This window comes from Halichoerus grypus, chromosome 3 (genome assembly GCF_964656455.1).
Source record: "Halichoerus grypus chromosome 3, mHalGry1.hap1.1, whole genome shotgun sequence".
In the NCBI taxonomy this organism is placed as follows: Eukaryota; Metazoa; Chordata; class Mammalia; order Carnivora; family Phocidae; genus Halichoerus; species Halichoerus grypus.
This window is the reverse complement of record NC_135714.1, coordinates 168188922-168215502: the sequence shown is the minus strand read 5'-3', so window position 1 is coordinate 168215502 and position 26581 is coordinate 168188922. Positions and strand designations below refer to the sequence as shown.

The 26581-nt window shown below is 40.2% G+C and overlaps 1 protein-coding gene across 7 annotated transcripts in view; it reads left to right on the top strand.

The window, feature by feature from the left end:
• The window catches only part of PSD3 (pleckstrin and Sec7 domain containing 3), a 586658-nt gene that overhangs the window by 196232 nt on the left and 363845 nt on the right, over window positions 1–26581 (top strand). The window contains exon 1 of one of the 7 annotated variants that reach the window (XM_078069544.1): window positions 5535–5741. The exons of the other annotated variants lie outside the window; for them this stretch is intronic. The gene's annotated coding sequence lies outside the window, so the exon portion shown is untranslated. Of the gene's footprint in view, window positions 1–5534; window positions 5742–26581 lie in introns of those variants that run through there. 7 annotated transcript variants of the gene reach the window in all.

Below are 26581 nucleotides of genomic sequence, written 5' to 3'. Positions count from 1 at the left end.
TAAAGGAAGGAAAAGCAAATGAAATTAATCAGGTGACAAAAATCAAGAACAGAAAATCAAGTGGCATGACAATGCCTGGTGTACACAGTAGGAGATAAATAAATCAAAATTTATGTCCATGTCACTCTACCATGTGCTCAAATCCTGCATCAGCCTCTGAGCTGCCAGCAGTGTCCTCCCAGCTCTAAGCTGCCTGGCACACTTATTACTGGACTTCCTGAAATCTCACTTTTTTTCATAAAGTACAGCGCACTGTGGTAGGGTGGCATAAATATGGGGATTTAGAATCAGAAGACCAGGAGGTATAGGGTGGCATAAATATGGGGATTTAGAATCAGAAGACCAGGAGGTCAAGTCATCCTTTTTACTGGCTGCCTGATGTTGGGTAGGTTGTTTTACTTCAGAGAGCCTCTGATTCCTTATTGGTAAAATGGAAATAATCTTACCACTCAATTTATAGTTTGTTGTAAGAATTTGCTAAGTTCTAGTTGGTGGATATTTATTTTAAACCTGTTGTGAGTTTTGTAGTATTCTGAGTAATAGTTTAAAGGATATAAGAAAATAGGTAAGAAAAGCCTGGTAAAGAAAAAAAAAATGCAAGGATTTGGCGAATGTTTGAATATAGGACATGAAGGCTGAGTCAAAATCATAGTGAGACTTCAAGCTTAGATGACAGAAGTAATAGGAAGTGGGGAGATCAGCAGGGTTTGTGGGAGAATAGCTTATAGTGGGGTCAGTTTAAACAGGTTAAATTTGAGGAGAGTGATGGTGCTTTATGTACGAATGCTGGTGGGAATATGAGATTGAAGGTTGGTTGCAGGGACTTTGGAGCCACCATTTAGAGGTGAGGCCCGCAGCTGTGGACACGAGCAAACTCTTGAAGGGTGGGGGCTGCACTGAGGCCACTGCAGAGATGCACACACAGGAGCACAAGAGTGCTGCTTGTGCGTCTTTCTGATTCCATATTTGTAGAAAATAGCCCCTAAGGTGACTTTCCTGGCAGCTCTCTGCGCTGGCTTCATTTCTCCAACAGCACCTTGTTTATCAGGGGGCCCGGTGTAAAAGCTATGTGCTCTGGTCATCGATGTCCTTTCAGTTCCTCCCAGACAGTCCTGGCCCTGGCTGGCTCTGGTGGTTTTGGGCTCTTAGTACTTGTTGAGTGCCTCTTGTATAAATTGGTGATGACTTCGGGAAATGGTGCTGGATTTGAAATAGGGTTTCTTAGAAACATTCTAATTCTGTAGTTTACAACTTAAAGTAATGCGCCCTGGGTAATGGTGGATATTACACTGAGGAGTGCTGCGGGATGCTCACTGAAGTGGATGATCTTTTATCAAAGACCATATTAAAAGACTTCAAATGATAAAAGATGTTGGGGCATATATATTAATTACAAGGACAATCGCAGGTCTAAATAAAAACTGGATTGGCTGTTAATATTGTAACTGGTTGGGATGATGCAGCAATCTTTTTATTCATATATCAGTGCATTATTTAACTTTTAAAGGAAGCAATAACATTTCCTCTCAGTAGAGGTCACTTAACACAAGATTTGCAGTACTGGATGAGAAATGTTACCCATTGATTTGTGGTTTGGAGAAGAAAAAAGAGAAATAAAGTTCTTTGAAGGTATTTTCCATAGGAGTACCAGTTTATCAGAACCCAAAATGGGTACATTTCCAGTGCTTTGATATTTTTTTTTCTTTTTCTACCGTGGATCTCATAAGCTTTCTATAAACTGATATACAGAGTCTGTATTAAATTGGCTCAAGCTCCTAGCAGAGCCTTAATACTCAGTACCCGAGTGGCCATGCTACAAGTTATGTTCAATATAATCTTTCTCATGAATGCTAATGAGGATTAATATTAAACTACATCTAAACCAGTGTTAGATAAATGACTTACCTTTATAATCCCTGCACCCCATATGCTATTTCATATGCCTGCACCTAAACCTCCATCTGCAGTATTCTCCTGGTCTCTGAATTAAGAATTACGAAAGGAAAGCGTAATAAATCACACACACTGAACTACTGAGATTTTTAATCTTTCTACTTACCACCTTGCTTCCCAGCAGTATTGACCTGGGAGCTTGTTAGAAGTGCAGAATGTCAGGCCCCACCTCTGACCCACTAAATTAGGATCTGCATTTTAAGATGTCCAGGTGGCTTATGTATACAATGAAGTTTGAGAAGCACGGGTCTAGGACAGTGGTCCACGGACCAAGCTAAAGTAGGAAAGCTCTATAATAGGGTTTTCTAACCTGACTTCACATTAGAGTTACATAGGGAACTTTTTAAAATTCCGACTTCCCACGCTTCACCTCCAGAGATTCTGATTCTGTTGGTGTAGGGTGACATCCGGACAGTGATAGCTTTGAAAGATTCCCAGGTGATTCTGTTGTCAGCTTAGGCTGTCAACCTCTCAGAGTTTGTTGGAAATGTGTACCACAGAGCTTACCCCTGACCTACTCGATCAAAATGTGTGTTTTAACAAATTCCGAGGTGATTCATAAGTACTTTAAAGTTTGAGATGCGGTGAAAACTGTTTAGAGGCAGAATACAAAGCTCAGTAAGACAGTCCCTGTTCTCAGGTAAGCAGGGTTACTGTGCTAGTGGCAGAGGTTTGTAAAAGTGAGTGGTCCTGGCCGTGAACCTTGAAATGATTTCTTGTTTCATCTTTGGTGTAGTGAACATAGGGTGCCCATCCTTACTCTAGAAATATAGGGGTTGATCCATTTTCCTGGTAGGAAACAGTATGGTTTTTTAAATAAAGAGTGTGGGTTCTGAAGTCAGACTGCTTTGGTTCAAATTTTGGTGAATTATCTCCCTAAACCTCAACTTCCTTATCTGGGAAAAGGGATAATAATTTACTTCCACTTGATGAGTACTCAAAATATGTTGGCTGTTATTATCAGTAATAACACTGCTTAAACTAAAAGTTTTCTTTAAAACTTTTTCAAAGTCACCTGATATGAATGGGCTGTGGTCAGATTGACAAAGGTGTTGTGTATCTGTAATAATAACTCTAAGAGCCTTGGATTACTTGAAGGTGAGGATTTTTAATGACAGTTTGTTTTACTGTCTTTATAATTATCTATTTAGCAGCTGCACCTCAACACAAAGAAGGTGACATTTTGGGGCGCCTGGGTGGCTCAGTTGTTAAGCGTCTGCCTTCGGCTCAGGTCGTGATCCCAGAGTCCTGGGATCGAGCCCCGCATCGAGCCCCGCATCGGGCTCCCTGCTCGGCGGGAAGCCTGCTTCTCCCTCTGCCACTCCCCCTGCTTGTGTTCCCTCTCTCGCTGTGTCTCTCTCTTCAAATAAATAAATAAAATCTTTAAAAAAAAAAAAGTTTAAAAAAAAGAGAAGGTGACTTTTTTTAGTCTAGAATAGTAGTATAAAATTTTTAGTACAGAGAAAATAAGAGGTATTGAATAATTATTGCAAAACAAAATCATAAAAGTTCTTTATTCACACTCAGCATTCATTTAACAGTAGTTTTAGGGTTCATCCTGTAACATTGTACTTAGTCAGGTATGGGCCCATCTCTCCTTTTAGGCCGTGATCTTCTCAAGTCTTCAGTTCTGAGACTCAGAACCTCTGTTACAGGGGCCAGCACACACCAGACACTCGGTTTTTGCTTAACAAAGAACTTAATTATCCGCTGCTCTCTACTAGGTACTAGGTGTCTTCCAGAGAGGAGGCAGATAAGAAAATTTCACAAATAGTTCTAGTTCGGGCTTGCCGAGCCAGATGTAAGGTTCTAAGCCTGGGGCTACTTCTGGCATGAGGTGTTGTGGAGGCCCTCTGGAAGTGCCGCTTTTTGTGGCGGGTTTTGAAGGCAGAGGTAGATATGTGTAGATGATCATGGGGGAGTGGGCAGGGTGACTGTCCAGGTAGAGCCAAACTGAGGCAGAATTAGTAACAGGTGCTCGGATCTGGGGACTTGAGAGTTAGGAGCTGAGGGAACTGTGATCCTCTTTGCCTCTTCTGTTAATTTTTTAGACTGAACAGGTGCTGCTACACTCAAAGGCAGCCATTATGAGTTGACTTTTTACAACTTCTGAAACATTTTAGGCATACCAAAAAGAGTAGGAAATAATAAACACCTGTGATCTCACCAGCCAATTTAAAAAATAAACATTGCAGATGAATTGCCAACTCCTGTGAATGCCTCCATGGTCTCATTCGTTTCTTTCTCTTCGTTAAGGTAACCATGACCTGTGGGTGTTTGTCATTCCTAGATAGGCGTGCATCTGTCAACACTAGTGTTTTTTCACGTTTTTAAACCTTATATAAACGCTACCTTCATCTCTCCTTTTGTAACTCACATTTTTGCTCAACATTTCAAATTCATTCTTAACTGATTCATAAAGTCCTAATTTATTAATTTATTTGCTTATAGTATTGATTGTATGAATGTATACTATAATTTACTTTTCCATTTTCCTATTTATGAACACTTTGGCTGTCTTGTATTTTTGTTATCTCAAATGGCATGGCAGTGAACGTTCTAATTTGTGGCTTCTTGTGCGCTTATGGGAGAGTTCCTCTAGGCGAGGTGTATATTTAGGAATAAAATTGCTGGACAGTAAATTATAATCATTTTCTGGGTGAACCAAGGCATTCTTGAAAGGGCATATTACATTTTCTTTGAGAGGATGTAATTTTATCTACTTCTATTTATAAAGTGATTTTTAGGTATTTTACCTCCTAATCCTTATAATTCCGATATCCCGACAATAATTCCGATATCCCAACAAAAACAGCTGGCGCCCAAAGAAAAAGCATGGGAAAGAAACTAAAGTAGAAGGCTGCCGTCCTTTCCCCAGAGGGGCTCCGAGTGCTGCGCACTCTGTTCTCCATTAGCTGGGTCTGGTGGCCGCGCGCTGGTCGGACGCCGGGAGCTCCGGAGCTCCGCGTTTCTGAGACTTCTGCGTGGCCGCGGTGGCCGGTGTCTGGCCGCTGTGAGCGTCGCCCGTCTACCTCTGGTTGTCTGAGGCAGGACTCCACAACAGGGCAAATGAATATTTTCACATTAACGATAGCAGAAAACCAGAATCAAAACTAGGAATGAAAGTAGGAAACACAAATCACATAAGATTGTGAATTTTATATAATATAAATGAATTAGATTTATTTTTCCTATTTCAGTCATTCTTTTAGGTCCAGAATGTGTGTGCTGCAAGAAATTATAGTCTTCAAAAACAGTACTTCAAAAACCTTAGTGCTGTTATGGAAGAACAATGCTGAAATTACTTTGTTTTTTTTCTTTTTTTTAAATGATGTTGGACAAACTTCTCTTTGTTCTGTAAGAGCAACCACTCCAAATCAGCTAAGACAGTTGCCCTTTCTCCCTGTTGTCGGCTTGCTGCCTGGCTTCTAAAGAGTTAAGTTGGAGGTTTGTGAGGTCATGTGTGACTTCACTGGGTCTGGACTTTTGAAGCAGATCTTTTGGAGGGAAGCTGCCTGTTGAGAGGGGAGGCTAGGCAGAGGGGGTGGAGGGAGGGCTCCTTTCACTTCTTTCAAGTTCTTATCCCTCAGCCCCTGAGGGACATAGTGGCATTCGGGGAGAATGTCACTGCAGAGCCAGTGTGTAGCGGTTCGCACTCCCAACAGAAGCAGCTGTATAAGTACATTAAAAGAGGCCTTGCCGAACATGAAGGTTTGCTGAGCAGCTGGAACAGGAGAATGTTCTTTGTATTCCTGATAAAATTATGGGCAGACTGTTTGCTGACAGAGGTAACTGGAATTCAGTTTATTTTCTTTGTCTGGTCCTAGACAGTACTGGATTATATATAATTGTAGTTAGAGAAAAATTCCTTGGATTTTAAACTGTTTTATTTAAAGTGGAAAACATCGTAAGAAAGTCTCAGAAACTTAGGAAAATGATAATTCATATATATTCTAAATAAGGTTGACAAAAATGAAGAGGGTGTATTTGTTATAGGGTCTGTAATGTTTGGACAGGATGAGATTTTCTTCCTTAGTAGAGTTGTGCTGCTCTTTGAGGTGGTCGGACATAGCTTGGTGCTCCTAGACTACAGTGTGCTTTCAGCTACCTTTTCTGAAACTGAATCCAGGCATTGGAAGGTTACCAGTTTGTTTGAGCTTGATCATTTAGTGGGGTCCATTCTGACTACTGCGCAAGGCTGTCACTCTTAAATTTTGGTGTGTCACTGCTCTAAAGGGAAAGTTGGCTGTGCTGTTAGTGTAGAAACGTGATTTGTCTTAGATTTTAGCATTAGGTTTGAAACTTCAAATGCTAGCTGGTTATCTAAAGAAAAAAGGCATAGGGAATATTTTTTTCTGGAACCGAGGGAATTTCAGCTCCACAGTTTATCTCTGAGAAGGTCTCTCTCTTGTTTCATATTCATAAATAAGGTCAGTGGTGGTAAAGGAGGGAACTTGAACCCAGTGTGTTGGTATTTTTTTTGGTCCATTCTTGAGATGCTTGGGGTTAAAGGATTCCTGAACACCTGGGAGCCCGTGAGGACCCTGGCGTTTGAATGTCCAGGACAGTCAGCTGATTCTAACAGATGTATTTGCGGGTATGTATTGGGGAAGTTGAAGTTTCTTGCCTTGATAACAGTGTTTAAGTTCATAATTTTAAATTCATATTTGTAGTATTTTATAATGTCATTTATCTTACCTGGCCATCAGTATTTTAAAAAAAAGCCTCTTTCTAATTGAATATTTTGTTTCATAGCTTTAATAACAAAGGGCAAAGAGAATGCTTGATAAAAAGGATGTGAAACATATTTTAGTGAGAGGCATAGTGGTTATGAGCCTGGACTTGGGAATTATAGGCTCATTGATTGAGTTTTATCTCTATTCTTTACAATTTGACCTCTAGTAAGTTACTTAACCACTCTTCAATCTCAGTTTCTTCATATGTGACCTAGAGATGGTCATAGCACCTAACCTGAGAGGTGGTTGTTGTGAAGATTAACTGAGGTACAATACATGGGAAGCACTTAGCAGAATATCTCCTGCATTAATAAAAGCTCGGTAAATATTAATAAACTAGCTATTGTTATGTTTAAATTGCCCTTCCTTACATCAAGCACATGAGAGGACTTAGACCTTAGAGAATGGCTGTTGTGAACTTGGAGTTGTGGGTGTGCCCACACTATAAGCATGGCAGGGTTCCGGGTAGTGCCCTGTGCCTCGTGGAAGGCAGTCTTCCCCGCTGCTGCCCCAGAAGTCCTCTCTCGAACGGAGCCTTAGGTGTCAAGGAGGGCTGAGAGAGAAAGGGGGTGGATCAGTGCAATCCATCAACACTTTGTGAAACTTCTTTATGCTCATGTCCTGTTGATAGTGTATCCATTCCATCATCTTTGAATATGGAACACAGGACTGCACACACATGTACCTCATAGGAGGAATGTGACCCACACTAGGAGTAAAACTGAAGTGATTGTCAGAACCGGGCCATTCTTTCTGTGTTCTTTCTGTAGGTGCAGATTGTCCTTTTCCATGCAGTAGTGGCTGTTCTTAGAGGGTTTATCTGTATTTCCAGCTTGGCCCTTTCTATCTTTAGGCTCCAGGAGTTGGTAGCTGTGCAGCTGTTTGAAGCTCCTTAACTTTTATTTCCCGGAATATGACTTGTGGATAATATCTTTTCTTCCATGGTTATTGAGATTAAATAAGATAAAATATGGGGCACCTGGGTGGCTCAGTCAGTTAAGCATCTGCCTTTGGCTCAGGTCATGATCCGTGGGTTTGAGTCCCACGTGAGGCTCCCTGCTCTGCGGGGAGCCTGCTTCTCCCTCTGCCCCTCCCTTAGCTTGAGCGTGTTCTCTCTCCCTCTCTCAAATAATTAAATAAAATCTTAAAAAAAATAAGATAAAATATGTGGAAATGCCTAGCATAAAGTCCTAAGTACTAACAAATTTTTTGGTCTTCCAAAAATTCTTCCATTTCTTCTATTACTGTGAAAGGAAAATTCACACAATTTGTAAATGAGTCTCTCGCTATTTTGCTTTATAAAGGTCTCATGTCTAGATCAGTGTTTCTAAAGTTTTTGTTTACAGTGATTTTCTTCTGTGTTATTAGTTTACTTTGTCTAGTGTCAGTTTCTCTGTCACCATGACTTTCCCGGGAAGTCATTATGGCTTTTAAATTTAATTTAGAACTAGTTTTCAAAAATATGAAACGAATATGTGCCAATGGTAAAAATTGAAATTGAAGTTCTCTTTTTTCCCCACTTCGCTCTGACTTCTCAGAAGGAACCTCTTGATGGTTTTTAGTGTATTCTTTAAGGCATGGTCTGTGCGCTCTTTGGGAACCAGTTTTTAAACTGCCTTACTGGTGCAAAAGTGCAGATGTAGAATGGAAAGTTCTGTCAGATTTGCCAGCTCCCCGTGCAGCTCAGTTCCTCCCTCCAGTTCTGCAGCACAATGTTTGGAATGTTTGGGAGCACTCTTGTAGGGAACCTGCCCGCACAGCTGGGTTGTGTCACCAAGAGCCTAATGCACTTGACAGGTCCAGCTGTGGCCACACTATTGTGATTCATGTGATCAGGCCAGAGTTCATGCATGATAGCAAGGCAGGCCTGGGTCTGAACCTACCGTGAGAATGCTCAGTCCTGAAATTCTGGGGAGGCAGAGCCTGTGTTGGGTTCCAGCAAGGATTTTAGTCATTGTTTAGCTGGCTAGAGGGTGTGGTTCAGTCAGCTCTTTGAGCGACTGTTGTGTTTGGCTTTTTATCATTAATAACATTGGGTGGAGGGAGGATACAAGTAGGTGCACTGAATGTGGAGTTGGAAGAAAGGGGCTCAGCTATCAGCCTTGCTGCTTACCAGCTGTGAGCCGAAGGGGGGGGGGGCAAGGCTTCTTTGGTTCTCTGTTTCTTTACTGGGAAAATGGGACTGTTGTGAGGGTGAGATACAGTAATGCATATGAAAGTGCTAGATAGACCGCAAAGTGGTCTGTGGGTTTTTAAATTTGTTTTTCTTAATGGATATTGAGAGGACTGGCTTATTCCTCTTGAATGGCTTAGGTATGTTAAACTATTTGTGCTTTGGAGAGGGAGGAACCGTGCTTCTCTCTAGTGTTCGGTGTCATTGGACTTCATCCCACCTCTTTGTGAGGGTTGTTTGTCCCATCTGCTGTTGAATGCTCCTGGCATACCTAGAAGCCTGCATTTAGAAGGGGCTAGGGCAGTATAATTTCTGTGCTTAGAATGTTCTCAAAGAAGCCACTCCCTTTTGTTGATTTAGCTAGTCTTTTATTGAGACCCTACCTTTTAGCAGAGGAAGCACTGAGAACTGAGGCCCTGATCATCTCCATTGACCCAACTCTGCTACTGATTGTGAGACCTGGGAAGAGTCACTTCCTCTCTTGATCTCTCACTTTTCTTCTCTGTACAACAAAGGTGGTTGGACAGAAGACTTTTTTTGTTTTGGGGGTGGAGTTGGTGGACTAAATATCTTCCTGTTTCTATCTTTCCTCTACCTTATTATATCCATCATCTTACTGACCAATTCTTTCTTCCCCTTTTAAACACCTTAGGACAGTTGTCTTCAAAAAGATAAAACAAGTGAGTAATGAGGCTAAACATCACTTGAGGGATGCTGTGTTGACTTGTGAGATCTAAATATAATGAAAACCCTTTAAGGGTGACAGGGTGTTAAGAGTGAGTATCATATTCTCCTGCCTATGATTCCTGACCTTGACATGCTTTGTTTTGTAGTCATCTGGAACTAATCATCTTTGATTAGGGCTTCCATGTCTCAGATCTGTTGTTATGGGAGCTATGAGTACCTGAAGGGAGAGAGAGAAAAAGGACGCCATGGCAGGTGGTAGCTGAAATAGAGATGCCACCATGACAAGAAATGGAGTTTGAGTATTCTTTTAGCTGGAGGCAATAATCCCTTCAGGGCAGAGGAGGGGCCTTTTGCCAGGCTGCTGTGGCTTAGTTCTCAGTACTATTCATCCATCCTGGTTCTTAAGTTCTTTATCTAAATCTTATTCACTAGAGGAACACATTTATCATGTGTGGACATTTTTAGTCTGGCTTTCCCAGGACAAGACTGCATTTCTAGGTGACAGAATTATAGGGAAACATTTGTATTTCTTCAGTATTTTGCTGCTAAAAGATAAACAAAAAGACAGTTAAAAACTGTCTCTGCAGCTTACAAATCAGAAGGCTTTGGACTGGTCCAAGTAGTGTGAGACAGTCATTGCCTGCTGTAACTTGTGTTCCTTGGGTCAGCTGAGGCAACTTTTAGAGACCCATGGAAAGACTCCTCCTTGTTGAAATAATTCAGCTAAAGAATTCCAGGATTCATGACTTCAAAAGTCAATGGTTGGTTAAGAGGAACACAGATTTCTTATGTGATTGGCTGAGTCTAGCCCAAGTGTATGACCGTGTGTTAGAGGGATTATCTCTGTTGTAGACCCTTCAGTCTCAATGTAAGTAGAGATTCTGTTGATCAAGATTTCACACTTCTTGCTAATTCCAAAAGTGAGGTCTTAGATATTTACCTTGCATAAACTTTGTGACAAGTAGATCAATACCTGCTTAAATGTCAAACATATAAGTGCTGCTTCAGGATTGGAGGTGGGGATATGGCCAATAGGTTTAGAAGGTAATGAAGAATAAACCTAAGGACTAAGTCAGTATAAGATGAGTTTGGCTTTGCATTTTCTGGCATCTTGACCTTGGGAAGCTGGTGTGTCCCATCCTTGACTATAACTTTGAATTCACCATGGAAATTGCTGGGCATTTTCTTAAGCTGGAAAATGAGGGAACCAAAGTATCCACTTGAAACACAGCCAAAAACATGTTGGCGTATTTTAATATAATGAGAAACTGCCTAGTCTCTGGGCCCCACCTTCTCAGTAGGGTCCTGGTAAATTTACTGATCATTCTGGGACTCCTCATTGGTAAGCAATATGGATTTCACATCCCAATCCTTTGAATATAACTTTTTTTTTTAAGATTATTTATTTATTTATTTGACAGAGAGAGAGAGAGCGCACGCATAAGCAGGGGGAGTGGCAGGCAGAGGGAGAGGGAGAAGCAAGCTCCCCACAGAGCAGGGGGAGCCCGATGCAGGGCTTGATCCCAGGACCCTGGGATCATGACCTGAGCCGAAGGTAGTTGCTTAACCAACTGAGCCACCCAGTCGCCCTTCTTCTTCTTCTTTTTTTTTTTTTTAAAGGAGAAAAACATTTTTATTAACAAATTCATTGGCAAATTTAGGTTGAACAAAACAGACACCCACTATCATACACACACACACACACACACACACACACGGCAAATTTAGGTTGAACAAAACAGGCACCCACTATCATACACACATACACACACACACACACACACACACACGGTAAATTTAGGTTGAACAAAATAGGCACCCACTATCATACACACACACACACACACACACACACACACACATACGGCAAATTTAGGTTGAACAAAAGCAGGCACCCACTATCATACACACACACACACACACACACACACACACACACACACACACACACACAGCTATTCCCAGAAGTATCCCAGCTTGAGAGAGAACAAACAGCACTCACACGTGAGCCACAGTCAGTAGACGTTTGAAATGTCCGCGTTGCTCCCTACTGATTCTTCGCTCCATGTCTGGCTTCGTTTGGTTGCTGCAGAGTGAGAGCGGGCCATCTCCTGAGTCATCAATATCTCTTCCTGTGGCACTGAGGTCTTCTTGGGAGGTCTCAGAGCCACACAGCCATGGGGCCAGCTCTGGCAATAGGCTGAGAGATCCATCTACAGAAACTAGGCTGTGAGCCAAGGGTGGGGTTGCCCCACCCAGTATGTGTTAAGTATTAAAATCCACCCATGGTTGGCTAGTGTAGAAGTAATATTTATCTTGTGTTATACTCGGTTTTATGGAACCATACCCGAAGACAGCAGTCTGCTCTAACTGTACACCAAGTTGATTAAAAATTGAATTAGATATACCTTCTTAAAGAGCTTAAAGGGGAAGTCTCATTGTGAAGAAATAACAAGATTTTGGTATTTTTTTTCCCCTCAAAATATTGTATATTATATGGCTACCAGCTATCCTTCCTGTGCTCCGATGCCATTCTTTTCACTAGCTTTTTTTTTTTGATAGCATGTTTTCTCCTTCCTGCTGTCCTTCTTCGCCTTTCCTGTCTCCTCTGTCCTCAGAATTCAAATTGTCATGGGATCTTTTCCTTTCCCTGATTATTTAGCCATGCTCATGTCTCCCCAATTGTTTCTCCATTCCACATTCTTATCTTCCTGAGCCTCAATAGCCACTGACGGACAGGGACTTTAACTTGCTATGTTGCTGTAGCCATTGTGCATCTACCAGTGAGACTCTTATAAGCTCAGGTTGCTTCCAGACCTGTCTATGGAAGGTGGATGTCTACAGTAGTCCTGTGTCTGCTGGTGATACAAGTGGCAGTAGGAAGAGTGCTGTGCTGGGAGTTGGAAGACTTGGGCTCTGGCCCTTGTTCTGTCTATATCTAAATTCCTAACCTGTCTCTCCATTCACTCATATGGAAAATGAGATTAGATTAAATAATTCACAACGTGGGGCGCCTGGGTGGCTTAGTCGTTAAGCGTCTGCCTTCAGCTTGGGTCATGATCCCGGGGTCCTGGGATCGAGCCTCGTGTCGGGCTCCCTGCTTCTTGGGAAGTCTGCTTCTCCCTCTCCCACTCCCCCTGCTTGTGTTCCCTCTGTCGCTGTGTCTCTCTCTGTCAAATAAATAAATAAAATCTTTAAAAAAAAATTCACAACGTGTATTTCCAACTCCAAAAATCCATTACTTGACTCTATGAAATCATACTAATTCTGGCTCCTTAGATTAGCTCTTTGTGACCAACTAGAATCTTCTTTACAAGAACAGATTGAAAAATAGTGAGGAGACTGTGGAATTGGAGCAGGTAGAATAACACCAAAATTTAGCAACATGCTCAGAGCATTGATAAGATGGAGAGCAAGTGGAAGGAGAGGCCATTTTCCATTCTTCTGTGGTCTTTTTTGGGCTGTGTACACAGCCTGACTTTTGCATCTTTCTTCCATGGAAGCAACAGCCACCAATTACCCTTTTTCAGTCTAAGTTGGCTGATAAGAAATACTTATTTTGAAATCCCAAATGCACTCTGCTCTGAAGATGAGCACAGAGATAGTAGGCTATTGGTATTTTCCTTCTTTTGGCCGAAGGAAGTGACTGATGGTTGCATCTTCTTTATCCCTTCTTAAAGTCCTTGTTTCTCACATGAAAGCAGAAGTGTGACCCACAACAGCTGAAATGAAACCAGAATGTAGGAGGTTAGAGTCCATGTAATTCTCTCTCGATTTTTAGTTATCCAGTGTCTGGATACTGTATCCCCTGCATTTAGGAGAACTATTCTCTCCTCTTTGAACTGAAGAAGTATGGAGTTGGCAGTCAGGAGCCTGGGGTTTTTCTAGTACTTCACATTAGCTCTGTGGCTCTGGGCATGTCACTTACCATTTCTGAGGGGATCTTGTCTTTAAAATGAGGGAGTTGGGCTAGGCAATACTTAGATTTTTTTTTTCCAGAGCCAACATGCCATGACCCTGTAATTTTCCTCTTCCATTTGCGAGACCATGAGAAAGGAGTGGCGGTGAGGGAAAAGGAGAGTAACAACAGTCAGGTTCTTCTGATGCCTTGTATAGAGCTTACAACCTCCTTGAAGGCAGAGGCTGTCTTATTTTTGTACAGCACTAAGTCCAGGTTACCACAATGTTTTAAAATTGATTCTTCTTTTCAGTTAGTATATTGATTTTTGCATTTATGAAGGCATCAGCAGTCTAAGCCTCTCTCTGTGGGGAGAACGACCTCCCAGAAACATGAGTGGATTCCAGTCTGAATTTTTCTTGTAGTGATGGCAGAAGTTTTGAACTATCTGTACTTTCATGAGGAGAATGTTTCCCTCTGTGGGGTGGTAGAAACTTTTCTATTGATCTCCCTTTCTGTTTGTTTTTTCTTCAACAAAAGCCTCAAGGACATTTGTTGTTCCCCAGCTTGTAATAAATGTCTCTTGGCATCCAGGTTAAAGGACCTCCTTGTGTTTTGGAACCCTAAGTGAGGGTTAGCAAGGGAACATCAGTGTTTCTTCAGGGAATTATTTGCCTTTGCCTTCTTGATAATGATAGTGCCAATCAAAACATTTGTATTCTGATTGATAAAGTTGAGTACCTGCATTGAATGGCTTATCAAGAATATTTTCCGGTCATGAGGAGATCTGAAAATCTCCTTTCCCTATTTTTACTTTTTTTAGTACCACAAGGCAACTTCAGAGTCGGCAGATTGCCCTGAGTTTAAAATAAATCCTATCTCAGTGAGGGATGCCACTCTTTGGAGTCCTGGAGAATGCTTTGGTTTAGGCTTATACCACTGACTTAAGGGAAGGGTATCAATACGAGTGGAGATTATTATAATTGCATTTAGTTAATCTGTGCTATTGGTCAGCAGAAATAGAAAGCATTTCACTTATTTATATACGTTTATTTTATTCAAAACATTAATTTCGGTATTCTCTCCTGTCAAACTCTTAGACTGGGTTATAGTTTGATTTATTTGTGTTTCTCTCTTCTGCCATGTCCTAACTGATGTAGTAATGTGATGTGCGAAGCTTCACCTGAGGGAGAAGAGGGAGTCAGAGAACTCAAGTAGTCCCGGCCTGTGCAGCTGACATAACTAAGAGGGGGTCGATGTGGTGGTTACAGAGCTCTCTTAGTTTGGAAGTACCTGTCTCCTGAAGCCCTGTCCAGTACCCTTGGAGCGATGACTGAGGATGGACTTGCCACCCTGCCTATATCACTAATTCTGGGACCACAGACAGGGCCACGTCAGTGGGACCAACGGCCCAGGGGGCAACTACTCCAGCAGATTGCAAGATTTCTCCAGCTTACTGCTGATGTGACAGTCTCTCCTCTTCCCGTCCTCTTCAAGATATTATCTGTATAGATGTGCCAAGCTTGTATGAGTAATATAGTCTCAAGTCAGAATAGTAATAGTGAAAGATGCTATTTACTTTTGAAGAAAAATTCTAATTTACTAAATATATTTCTACCTACTGATTTTTTTCTCCTTAGAACAAACTTACCCTCAAGTTAAAACTTTGTTCTATTTAAATAACAAGATTTTAGACAACCTAGGCTAGTTAGTGAACTCCCATGACATGCTTTGAGCCATCCATGGCCGTACATTCCTAGACTTGAGTACAAGGCTTTTCCCACCAATTTGGAATGAACTGGTCATTGTAACCAGTTTTGTATGGGACAGTTGTTTCAGATCCTAATCCTATAATGACGTCATTTTCTTTATACCCAAAATAAATGCTGTGCAGACTAGATTATTCTGGAATTTGACTGCTCTATTTTTCTCCCAGTTAAAATCTGTTGCAAAGGGACCATACTGGTGAACAGTTTCCCTTATAAGTTATTGTTTTTGTGCTTCTAACTTTGCTAGTAATAAATCTTATTTTTCCATGAGAAAGTAGTCCGTTCTATTTAAGGTGGAGTAGGAGTTGTGGTTGAAATTGCAAGCACATCCAGTGTGTTCTATTTTGATTTTCTAGCTTCAGAGTATTCAGTGGAAATGGTTTAATCTCAGTGTGGTTTGGGTTCAAGGGTATAGAATAGTAAGAGCTATAAATATGGTGAATGGAAGAAGGATCATTATTTAGCCAAAATAAAGTGTACTCTAGATTGTTTATACATAAGGCCTTGAATTAGAGAAACTAGTAATCAGTAATAGAGTTCTCAAGTTTCTGATGGAAGGTGTGCATGTCTACCTCAAGTTGTTTATATGGAAAAGAATAGAGGAGAGATCACCTTGTAGAAAATTCCACCTTCTTGAGAACTCCCAGGGGATTGAAGGGGGGACCTTCCTTTACTTTCTTTCTATGATATCTTCCTATTTGATGAGTAATTACCAGAACTCATAGTTTATCCTTGGGAAGCTACAGCTCTTAGGTAATTATGGATATATTTATAAGATTTAAAGAGTATTAATGCAAGTCTTGCCATAACTATTTTATATAATCCCATCAAGCTAACTGCTGGACCTCTTTTAGGGCTAGAATTATAAGTATGCGATGGCTTAGAATCACATGTAGGGCTAAGAACCTGTTTCTTTATCAGGAGATTTATCTTCATAGCCCAAGCTGGCAGTATTACCTTGGGCAAAAAAACCCTCCCTTTTGTCCTGTAAAAGGACAGTAATACAGTAATACCTACTTCCTAGAGGTGTTTCGGTTAAGATAATGCTCATGAAGTGCTTAACACAGTGTGTAGAAAATGTTGGTTGTCATCACCATCTTCACTGTCATCATCATCATTATCAAGTCATTCTGTATACTTGAAAATGCCTGTATTTTCACTATGCTTTTTGTATTATTTCCATTAAGCATAAAGCTTAAATTAGCAACAAGGGACATTACTGCATACTCATTTCTTTTCTACTCTCCTCTATGCTTTGTATCTCTTGGTGTCCTTCGCTCAGGGGTGCTAGGTGAGGTTTAAAGCTGTATCTCAAAGCTATTATTAGAAGAGGAGTTTTCTGGATGCAGAGTTCTTTGCAGGCATCTTTTCAGGGAGAGGGAATTTCCTAATGCCTCTTATGGTACTTTGTTGCATAAAGGAGAAAAAAATAGAAAAATTTAAATAATGTCTGACTCCCTTGCTTAGATTTTTAAGTGTGGTGAGTTTAATTCCTCATGCTGGTATTTATCTATCTAGAACAATAACTTTCAGTTATGGGTCCCTGTAATTCTTCTGATGATTTTATCTTTTATTAACAACCACAGCAGAGACATAGCTTTCTAGAGTGGTGCATTGACAGTGGAAAAAACAACATGGAAACTGAATATATCCTTTTAAAAATTAGAATAATATGAAAATTTATGGGTCTCTGCCCAAGGAAAATCCCGTGCCTGATTCCATAATGTTCTGACAAAAAGGAACCTAAGATGAAGACCTCTGTACCTTAACATTGTACCAGGCTTTCTTTAGTCAATGCACTCATTCTTTGATACATATTTATGTCTAAAACCTTTGCTGCAGAGCTCTCATTGACTGAATATTAACAAAGTCAGCATATTAGTAAAACCATAAATTTTTGTGAGATCTAACTCATCTTAAAACTAAAGAAAAAAATTTATTTTTTTTGAGATTTTATTTTTAAGTAATCTCTACACCTAACATGGGGCTTGAACTTAACCCCGAGGTCAAAAGTCACATGCTGTACCAGCTGAGCCAGCTAGGCACCCATAAAGAAAACATTTAGATTGCTATGAAGAGATCCAAAAAAGATGTTTCCATTTAAGCCCATGGCGAGAGCATTTTTATGTCAAAAATAAACTACCTCTAAGAGCCTACCTCTAAGCAGTCTCTGCAGCACAGAGGGGTTATAAAGGCATGTGAACTTTGGAACTGTGCAGTCTTGAGCTGCTTTGGGATAATGGTGATGCTATACAGAGTAGTTGTGGTTTTTGTCCAAGGAGCTCTGGTTGTGGGCTAAATGCTAGTTGGTGTGATCCTCAGTCTCATTGTGTATCCAGCAGTAGGCTTCAGGTACTACTTCCTTCTTGGGATTCTAAGACACTTGAAGTACCGACTAAAATGGGAGAATGGTGAAGTCCATCTGATTGTTGGCCTTGGAAACAGCAGAGGAGGGGCTCTTCACTGCCTTCCTGCTCCTACAGCTAGTAGCTAGGGTTTCTTTATCAGCTGTATACCTCCATTGGCCTTGAGTATTCTGCTTACAAATAGAGTAGGTACTAATTAAACAAAGAAAGGGGCCAGGGACCCTTTGTTAGTTTATGCTTTTAAATTCATTTTGTTACCCTCATATACTGAGTCACGCAGGATTTTTCTACAGGTCGTGTGGCTCAGTGTACAACACTCTTCCTTCCCTGATCCTTCTGAGACTTCCTGAGAATGGTTCATGCCTGTTAGCAGCAAACAACTGTCTCTTGAAAAACTCAAGAGAATTTTGTCCGTCATCATCATAGTTGAGTCATCCAGGCATGACTAGTTGATACCAGCTGGCTGGGTGCAACCCAGAAAAGCCCACCCACTCACCAGCATCCTTCTTTTTATCCAGTTCAAACAACACCTGCACTTCCATTCTCCATTTCCATATGGGATCCAGGGAGCCCTTTCTCTTCGTGGCAAGTAAGGGCGATTGATTCCTCCATGCTAGTGGGTTTTAAAACCTCTGTGTGTGTGTGTGTGTGTGTGTGTGTGTGTGTGTGTGTGTGTGTGTGAGAGAGAGAGAGAGAGAGAGGGAGAGTTTAAAAAGACATTTTTAAAAATAAAGTATTATAAAGAACTCTCAGTTTTATCGGATAGTTGAAAGTGGAACTTGCTTTGTCTGAAGCTTAAATGGGGTGATACTGAATTCTACTCCAGGCATTGCCAGCCCTCCTCAGGCACTGCTTTCATGAGTTGTCCTTGCTAAGAATACATAACCTATTTCTCCGTGCTTTTCCGTGCTGTGCACAAACATGCATACACACAGGAACACAAGTTAACAAGCCATAACAAGTAGGACAGTTTACTAAGCCACCACAAAGTTAGGTACTACCTAACTGCCTTAAGCATGAATTGTCACTCCTGGCCAGGGGTTTACCAGGCAGTTTAGGTTATAAACTTGATTTTTACCCAACAGAAATTATGAGACTTCTTTTGCTTTCCATCCCCTACTTAGGTTCTTGTTTTAGTACTTTTTAAGTAGCACATAGTATTCTAATAACCTTACCAGGTACAGTAGACTATTGTAGAATTTTAGAGAGAGAAGGGACATTCATTCAGTCCCTCCCTACACACATGCACACACATACACACACACACACACGAGTGTTGTGCAGATGAATGAATATACTAAGGTTAAGGTAGTAAGGCAGCTTGCCCCAAATCTCACAACTAATGATGAAATGGAGACAAGAATTCAACTGTCTTGACTGCCGTATATATCCTGCTGTTCCAGACTGTCTTCCAACATGTGCCTCCCGCATCTGACCACTATTTGTAAATCTGCCCTACCACACTGGCGTCACAGACCTGTGCTAGGGATGCAGGATAAGCCGTGTGATGTCTTAGACAGTCCAGATACACATCCCAGCTCTGGCATGCTGCTCACCTGTGCCTCAGTTTTCCCATTTGTCAAGTAGATATACTAATAATACCTACTTCATAGAGTTGATATGAAAAGTAAATATGCTAATGCCTGTAAAAGTCTCAGAACAGTGCCTAGAACAGTGAAAGTGCTTAATACACATTAACTGTTGTTTTTATCTGAATGCAGCTATGCATTGAATGGCAGTGGAGAGAAATTGAGTGAAGTCCATTATGGATCACTGCAATGAAACACTGCAATGTTTACCACAACCTGGGCAGACCAACTAGGGTTCATTTAGTTCATTTAGCATTAGCAAAATATATACCAACCACTCAGGTCATCTCTAGAAGGCCACCATGTTTGTCATAAGTGTTTTGAGACATTTGGCTTAGCCTCCCCTCCAGTACACACCTCTCCATACCCCAGACTGTAACCAGGAGTGATTGGGGGCATGAGGCTTAGCTGCTTAGCATGATATGGTGGGATGTTTTCAAACAGAGGAAGGTAGTTCTTGCTCTAAGCTCCTTAGGCTTATTCACTTGGCAATCACATTCCTTTGAGATAATGCAGAGTAGTTTTGTTTGAGACCCAGAGGACAAAGGGATCAGCAGTAGGATCCTTAAAGGCTCATGGGATGGTTAGTTTTTACAAAGCATAAGCCATTATTTTGTTCGTTCATATAATAATGTAAATTATTATGTGGAACAGTATGTGGGAGGAGAGAGAAAAGTTTTTATGGAACGATGGCACTGCATTGTCTGTCTATGTGAATGATGTGGGTGAAATAACCACAAAGTATTGCTAAGTAACTACCACATCTGTCAGTCCACTGCCATAGGCTGCGTGGGAGGCAGGGAGATACTGTGTGGAGCTAACTGTGTCATCACTGTGTCATGGGAGAGCTACAGTCAAGCCCAAGTCTTGCTTTGTGTGCTAAAATACTTGGAGGATAACCCCATTGGTACTTTGAGCTCAGTGTTGAGTTGACTTACAGTGGGTGATACCTGTGGTGAGTGGTGTGTTCTAGAACTACTGGAGCTGCAAAACCTTCTTAGGAAATTTATTTTTCTCTGGGTGAGTAATCCTGGTTCCAGCTTACATTTGCAGAAGTGTTTCTTCTCTAAGTAGGCCTCCTCTGTGACTGGCCACAGCCTGTCTGTCACTCCCTTCTCTTTGCTGTAGCAAACAGGCTCCACCTTTAAGGGCCAGGAGTTGTATGAGGAGAAGCAAACTCAAGGTGCTTTGGTGGAGAGAGAATTCTGTGAGGAAGATGTCCCTAGAGGAACCAGGGAAATTTGCCTTTTGACAAAGGATCTTTTAAAGGGAAAGCTTTGCTCTGTTGTTTTTTGGTCGTTTTCCTCTTTCAGGCTTAAGAAACAATTTTCCTTTAAAAGTAAGTTAGATTTGTGTCTAAAAGTTCAATGGAGAAAATGTGCTTGCACTAGGGATGTCTTTTCTGTCTGTGCTCTGATGAGATAATAATGCAAGAAACCGATGAATTCACCAATTCAGAACACTTGTAAATGGTGTACTCTCAAGTTAGGATGCTGGCACACTTCTGTGGCTCTCTTCTGCTTAAAATGAGGAGCAGTACCTTGGCTGCTTTTGAGAGAGCTTAGTACAAGAAGTGGTGTTTTGAGATTTAGTTCCCTTTTTGAAAGACCCCTTCCTTCTGTTTGTTTTAAAGTTGGTTTTGAGTTGTCTGCCATTTCTATTTGTATGATAAGCCCATTTCCTCTGGGTTATTTGTAGAATATTTAGAGACTGATTGTGATTACTGAGAAACAGGGCCAAAGTTATATTTTTGAACTGCTTTTAGCCAAAAAAGGTTGTCAGCCACTGAAGGCTTATATTTGTTTTATTGAACGTTATAATTTTTAAAAAGTTGAACTTTGGTTTGTGTGTACTTAAAAAAGTTTCCCTAACTCTATGTAGTTTTGTTGTTGTTTGTTTTTTTTAAAGAGAACAGGACACATTTAGTGAATAATGATACTTAGCTTTACTAATCACAGAAGTACTTTTGGAGAGCAGATGCAGACTATTTCCTTTCCAGGAAACCCATGTTCTAACACTTATCAAGAGTGGTAAGACAATGCAGTCCTTTGGATAATATTTTAGACTTAATGTTTCTTGATCACATCATGAAGCCATAGCTCTACATGAAATCAAAACTTAAACTCTAGTATTATTGGCAGAAGATTGTTTAGAAACTAAAAGCCCTGCTCAGGGCTGCCGGGTGAATACAGGTGTGAGCTTTGTCAGATGGCATTGTGCGATAACTGGTTAAGCCATATGATTCATCAGATAAATGAGATAACTTAAAGCCATTCATAATTATGCTTTTTATTAGAGAGACTGGAGAGCTTTGTCTACACAGGGCGGGCATCTAGAACAGTCCTGTATCGTTTCATTCTCAGACTGACCCTCCCTTACCCAGTGGCTGGCTGTCTGATGTACAACATGACATTTTGAAGATAGAACGAGTTGTTGATCTGATTGAGGTTAGAAGAGAGTCATCCTAATTCTTACCCAAGGTGGAGTACTTGAAAACCTTAGAGCTGACCAGGAAAGTATGTATATTTTATGGTCTTTTGCCAGTTAGTAATAAAGTGTTAAAAACAGTGATATCTTGGTAACCTAACTAAGTGATATGAAAATTAGGCCATTAGGATGGAGAGGGAAAGCATGGTCACTTTCTTCCGGAGACCACTCTGACTTTCATTGAACTTGCTCTCTTACTCCTCTTGAACTCTATGTAGGCAAACCTGGGTTTATTTTACTTTGGTAATGTTTTATTTTTTTGTTTGTAATTTTTTATTTTTTAAGATTTTATTTATTTGAGAGTGAGTGAGCGAGAGAGAGAGAGAATGAGTGGGAGGGGGGAAGAGCAGAGGGAGAGGGAGAAGCAGACTCCCCACTGATCAGGGAGCCTCGACGTGGGGCTCGATCCAGGGACTCCAGGATCATGACCCGAGCCAAAGGCAGCTGCTTAACTGACTGAGCCACCCAGGCACCCCCTGGGTAATTTAAATGACATTAATTAAAATATGGTATTATGGTATTGGCATGTGTCGAGAAGACTTGTTTACCACAAAGCAGTGAAGAAGCTCTTGGTAGAGCTGGGCCCCTGGTCCAATAAGTGCCCAAGAACTTGTTCATGGCTGATTCAAGAGCATCTTGCACTTGCTCTCTGTCTTCTACTTTCTGGACCTTGATTTTTGCACATGAAAAGCTGTCCACTGGAGTTTTAAGATTATGTATACTATCTGTGTCTGCTACTGGTAGTATTATGTATACTACTACTATCTGGGCTTCTGTTTTTTGTTTCTGAGCATAATTCCCACCCCCACCTTGAAGGTCTCCTAGTTCCTTTCTGTCCTGGATATGTAGCTAAAAGCCTTACCCATCAGATCAAAGCAGAAACCAAAGAACTTAATTTTTTTTTTATTAGTTTCAGAGGTGGAATTTAGTGATTCATCAATTGCATAAAACACCCAGTGCTGATTTGCCTCCCTCTCTGTTTCTGTCTTATTTTATTTTTCCTTCCCTTCCCCTATGTTCATCTGTTTTGTTTCTTAAATTCCACATATGAGTGAAATCATATGGTGTTTGTCTTTCTCTGACTGACTTACTTTGCTTAGCATAATACCCTCTGGTTCCATCCATGTCGCTGCAAATGGCAAGGTTTCATTCTTTTTGATGGCTGAGTAATATAATATAATATAATTATATATTATTTATATTATATTATAAAATATATTATATATTGCCATATATATATATACCACATCTTTATCCATTCATCTGTCGATAGACATCTGGGCTCTTTCCATAGTTTGGCTGTTGTGGACATTGCTGCTATAAACATTGGGGTGCATGTGCGCCTTTGAATCACTATGTTTGTATCCTTTGGATAAATACCTAGTAGTGCAATTGCTGGGTCATAGGGTAGCTCTATTTTTCACTTTTTGAGAAACTTCCATACTGTTTTGAGGAGTGACTGCACCAGTTTGCATTCCCACCAGCAGTGTAAGAGGGTTCCCCTTTCTCCACGTCCTCGCCAACATCTATTGTTTCCTAGGTTGTTCATTTTAGCCATTCAGACTGGTGTGAAGTAGTATCTCATTGTGGTTTTGATTTATATTTCCCCGATGCCAAGTGATGTGGAGCATTTTTTCATGTGTCTGTTGGCCATTTGTATGTCTTCTTTGAAGAAATGTCTGTTCATGTCTTCTTCCCATTTCTTGACTGTTTTTTTTGTTTTGTTTTGTTTTTTGGCTGTTGAGTTTGATAAGTCAAAGAACTTAATTTGAATAACACTTGCATGTATACTAAAAACCCAACCACTTAAAAAGGAATCTAATTCTAAAAGGAAAGTATTTATTCATAGAAGACAATTTCAGAAGTAAAGTATATATTCGTTGAAGACAACCTGAAAAACACAAAGAAGAAAACAATCTATTATTCTACCACCAAGGAATTAGTGCTGTTGCCATTTTGGTATATGCATTTTCAATGTGTGTGTGCATGTGCACACATGTGCACAGAATATATCAAGTTTATTTAGATAGCATTTCCCCAAGTTTGGTGCAGACACTATTCGTGGTATATGAGATATTGTAGAAAATATATGAATGAGCATGTTTCGTTAATAAGTATATATTCTAATATGTATTATAAAATTATAACTAGCACATCAAATCTGTGATTTCATGGTTACAATTACTGTGAAAGACCTTTAGTTGTTGGGAGTCCTCAGCACCTCTTCATTGCCTTACTCCTTAGGTGATTTCACTAGGTCTTTAATATCTAGCACACCGGCAATCTGGTCAGCTCTACCTTCAAAATATATTAAAATTAAATTCTTTCACCATTCCAAATGCCATCATGATCCAAATGATCCACGTCACAATGGCTTATTACAATATCCTTTTAACTAGTGTCCCACTTCAGTCTTTTTTCAATCTCTGTTGACTTCTCATCTCAGAGCAGAAGCCAGAATCCTTACCATGATGTGTAAGTCCTTGCAAAATATACCCCATGTCTGCACCCCATAACTTTATGATCTCATCTCCATTCACTCTTATACTCACTTTGCTTCACTCACATTGGCTTCTTTGCCCTTCTTTGAATACACCAGACATGTTTCCACCTCTTCCTTTGCCCTTGTTATTCCATCTTCCTGGAATGTTCTCACTCTGTCTCATGGCCAGTCCCTTCACTTCAGGTCTTTCTAGTGAGCATTTACCTGGCTACCTTCTCTAAAATTCTAACCCCTTTCCCCACAAAGCCTCATATTCCCCTTGCCTGCTTTATTTTTTCTCCCTAACCATGTCACCAACATGCTGTATATGTTATTTACACTAAAATGTAAGCACCACTAGGGTAGGGATTTTTGTCTGCTTTAGTCATTGCTGAATTTCCAGCGCCTCCAACAGTTCCTGGCATAGGGCACTCAGTAAAACCTTGTCGGAAGAGTAGGTTAAATAAAAATCATGAGCTGACTTAAGGAGTAATGTCAAGTAAATCAGTACATGTGGTGAAGGGGTATATATAAAAATCATGAAAGTGATCAATGATGTTTGAGAAACACTGATTTAAGTAATCTTTGAGTTTGTTTCTTTTGTGTTATTATAAATAGTACTGTAGTAAATATTCTTAAGTAATTTTTTTGTGCATGTTTATCATTATTTCCTTCAACTAAATGCTTAAAAGTGTAATTTCGGATTCTTAGGCTATATAGTTTTTAAGTCTTACAAAAACTAGAAACTTTACAGTTTACATTCCTCTCTCCAGTGTATGAGTTGTCCGTATTTCCTCCCATACCCCGCTGTGCAGTTATCTCAGTCCTTTCTTATCTTTTCCAGTTGAATAGCTAAAGAAGCTATCTGAGTACCTTAACCTGTACTTCTTTAATAACTTATTTTTTGTATGAGCATTTTGTTACATGTTTAATTCTGATCTTTTTATCCTTTTTTGTGAATTATTTGCTCATGTCTGTTTTGGTCTGGGCCCTGGGTGTAGTGGATTGAAAACCTACATGAACTGGTTTTATTGGACTGATATCACAGGCACTCTGGTTTATCTTGGGGAATAGAATACAAAGGACAGTCATACCTCCCAGAGACAGGAACTGGAGAGTCAGCCTCCTTCCCTCATCGTGACTCTCCTGCTTTTCTTTACATCCTGCATTTCCCTTTCCTCCAGGCCTCTTTGCTCTCCCATAACTCTTTATTCCATCTGGCTTTGGCTTGCCACGTCACTTAGTTCAGCCTCTACTTTAACATGACCCTTCAGTTCAGGTACCCTTCATCATCTGAGTGCCATGGATATCTGTGTCCCAGATTTCTAGGAGTGAGCAATCGATTGGCTCAGTTTCACTCCGTGTTCAGTCAGCGGAGATCAGGATGGGGGTTGAGGTACTTGGGGCCTGTTCTTTCCAGGCACTGTGGATGAAACAGCTTCTCTAGGAGAGACACAGCAACTAGAATGTTCAGTACAGTGTCCTTTGCCCATTTTTTGATTGGTTGTGTTCATTTATCTCTTTTGGGTCCGTAGAAGTCCTTTACATATGTAGGCTAGTGTTGTCTTTATCTTATGGGTGTTTTTCTGTCCATTTATCATTTTTCTTTTGCTTGGTGTTTTTGCCATGTAATTAAATCTGTCAGTTAAAACATGATTTCTGCTGGTGTAATGTTGAGAAATACCTTCTCTGTGAGGAAATTTTACATTTAGCTATATTTTCTTCTAGTTCTTGATGGTTTTAATTTTTATGTGCCCCCTGAATTGTGTTAAATTTTAGAGGAATTTGAGAAATGATTATCTTTGCCATTTTCATTCCAGGAGTATAGTCTTTATTTAGTACTCATCTTTTTTTTTCTCAGCAAAGTTTTATAGCTTTATTTTAGTTCTGTGCTTTTAAGTTTATTCCTAGCTACTTTATAAATTTTATTCTTATTATGAGTAGGATTTTTTTTTCAGTTATGTTTTCTAGTTGCTCCTTCATGGTTTATTAAAGCTATTTTAAAAATATTTTTATTTTATAATTGACCATCTCAGGCAGGCTGGCTCATACTAGTTCTAATAACTTTTTTACTTGATACTTTTGGGCTTTACATGTGGAGAATTTTAATATATAAGTAATAATCACTTTATTTCTACCTTCATCTCTTTCTTTCTTCTTTCATTTATTTTGTGGTAAATCTTTTAGGATGAGGATAATAATAGTTGTATTGAAATGTAGGACATGTCTTATACTTTTGTATTTTGTTAGGGATAATTCTGATTAGAATGCTCTGGGAACATATAAGTAAATGAAACTAGTGGAAAATGGGTCTTGACCCTCAGTTTTTTTCCATTGCCTTGTGTTAGAGCCTGAACATTTCACTTGCTACACTATTTCTGGTCCAGCCACTGTCTCTAGAAAGTCCCTGTTAAAATGCACATATGATCCCTCCCATTAAC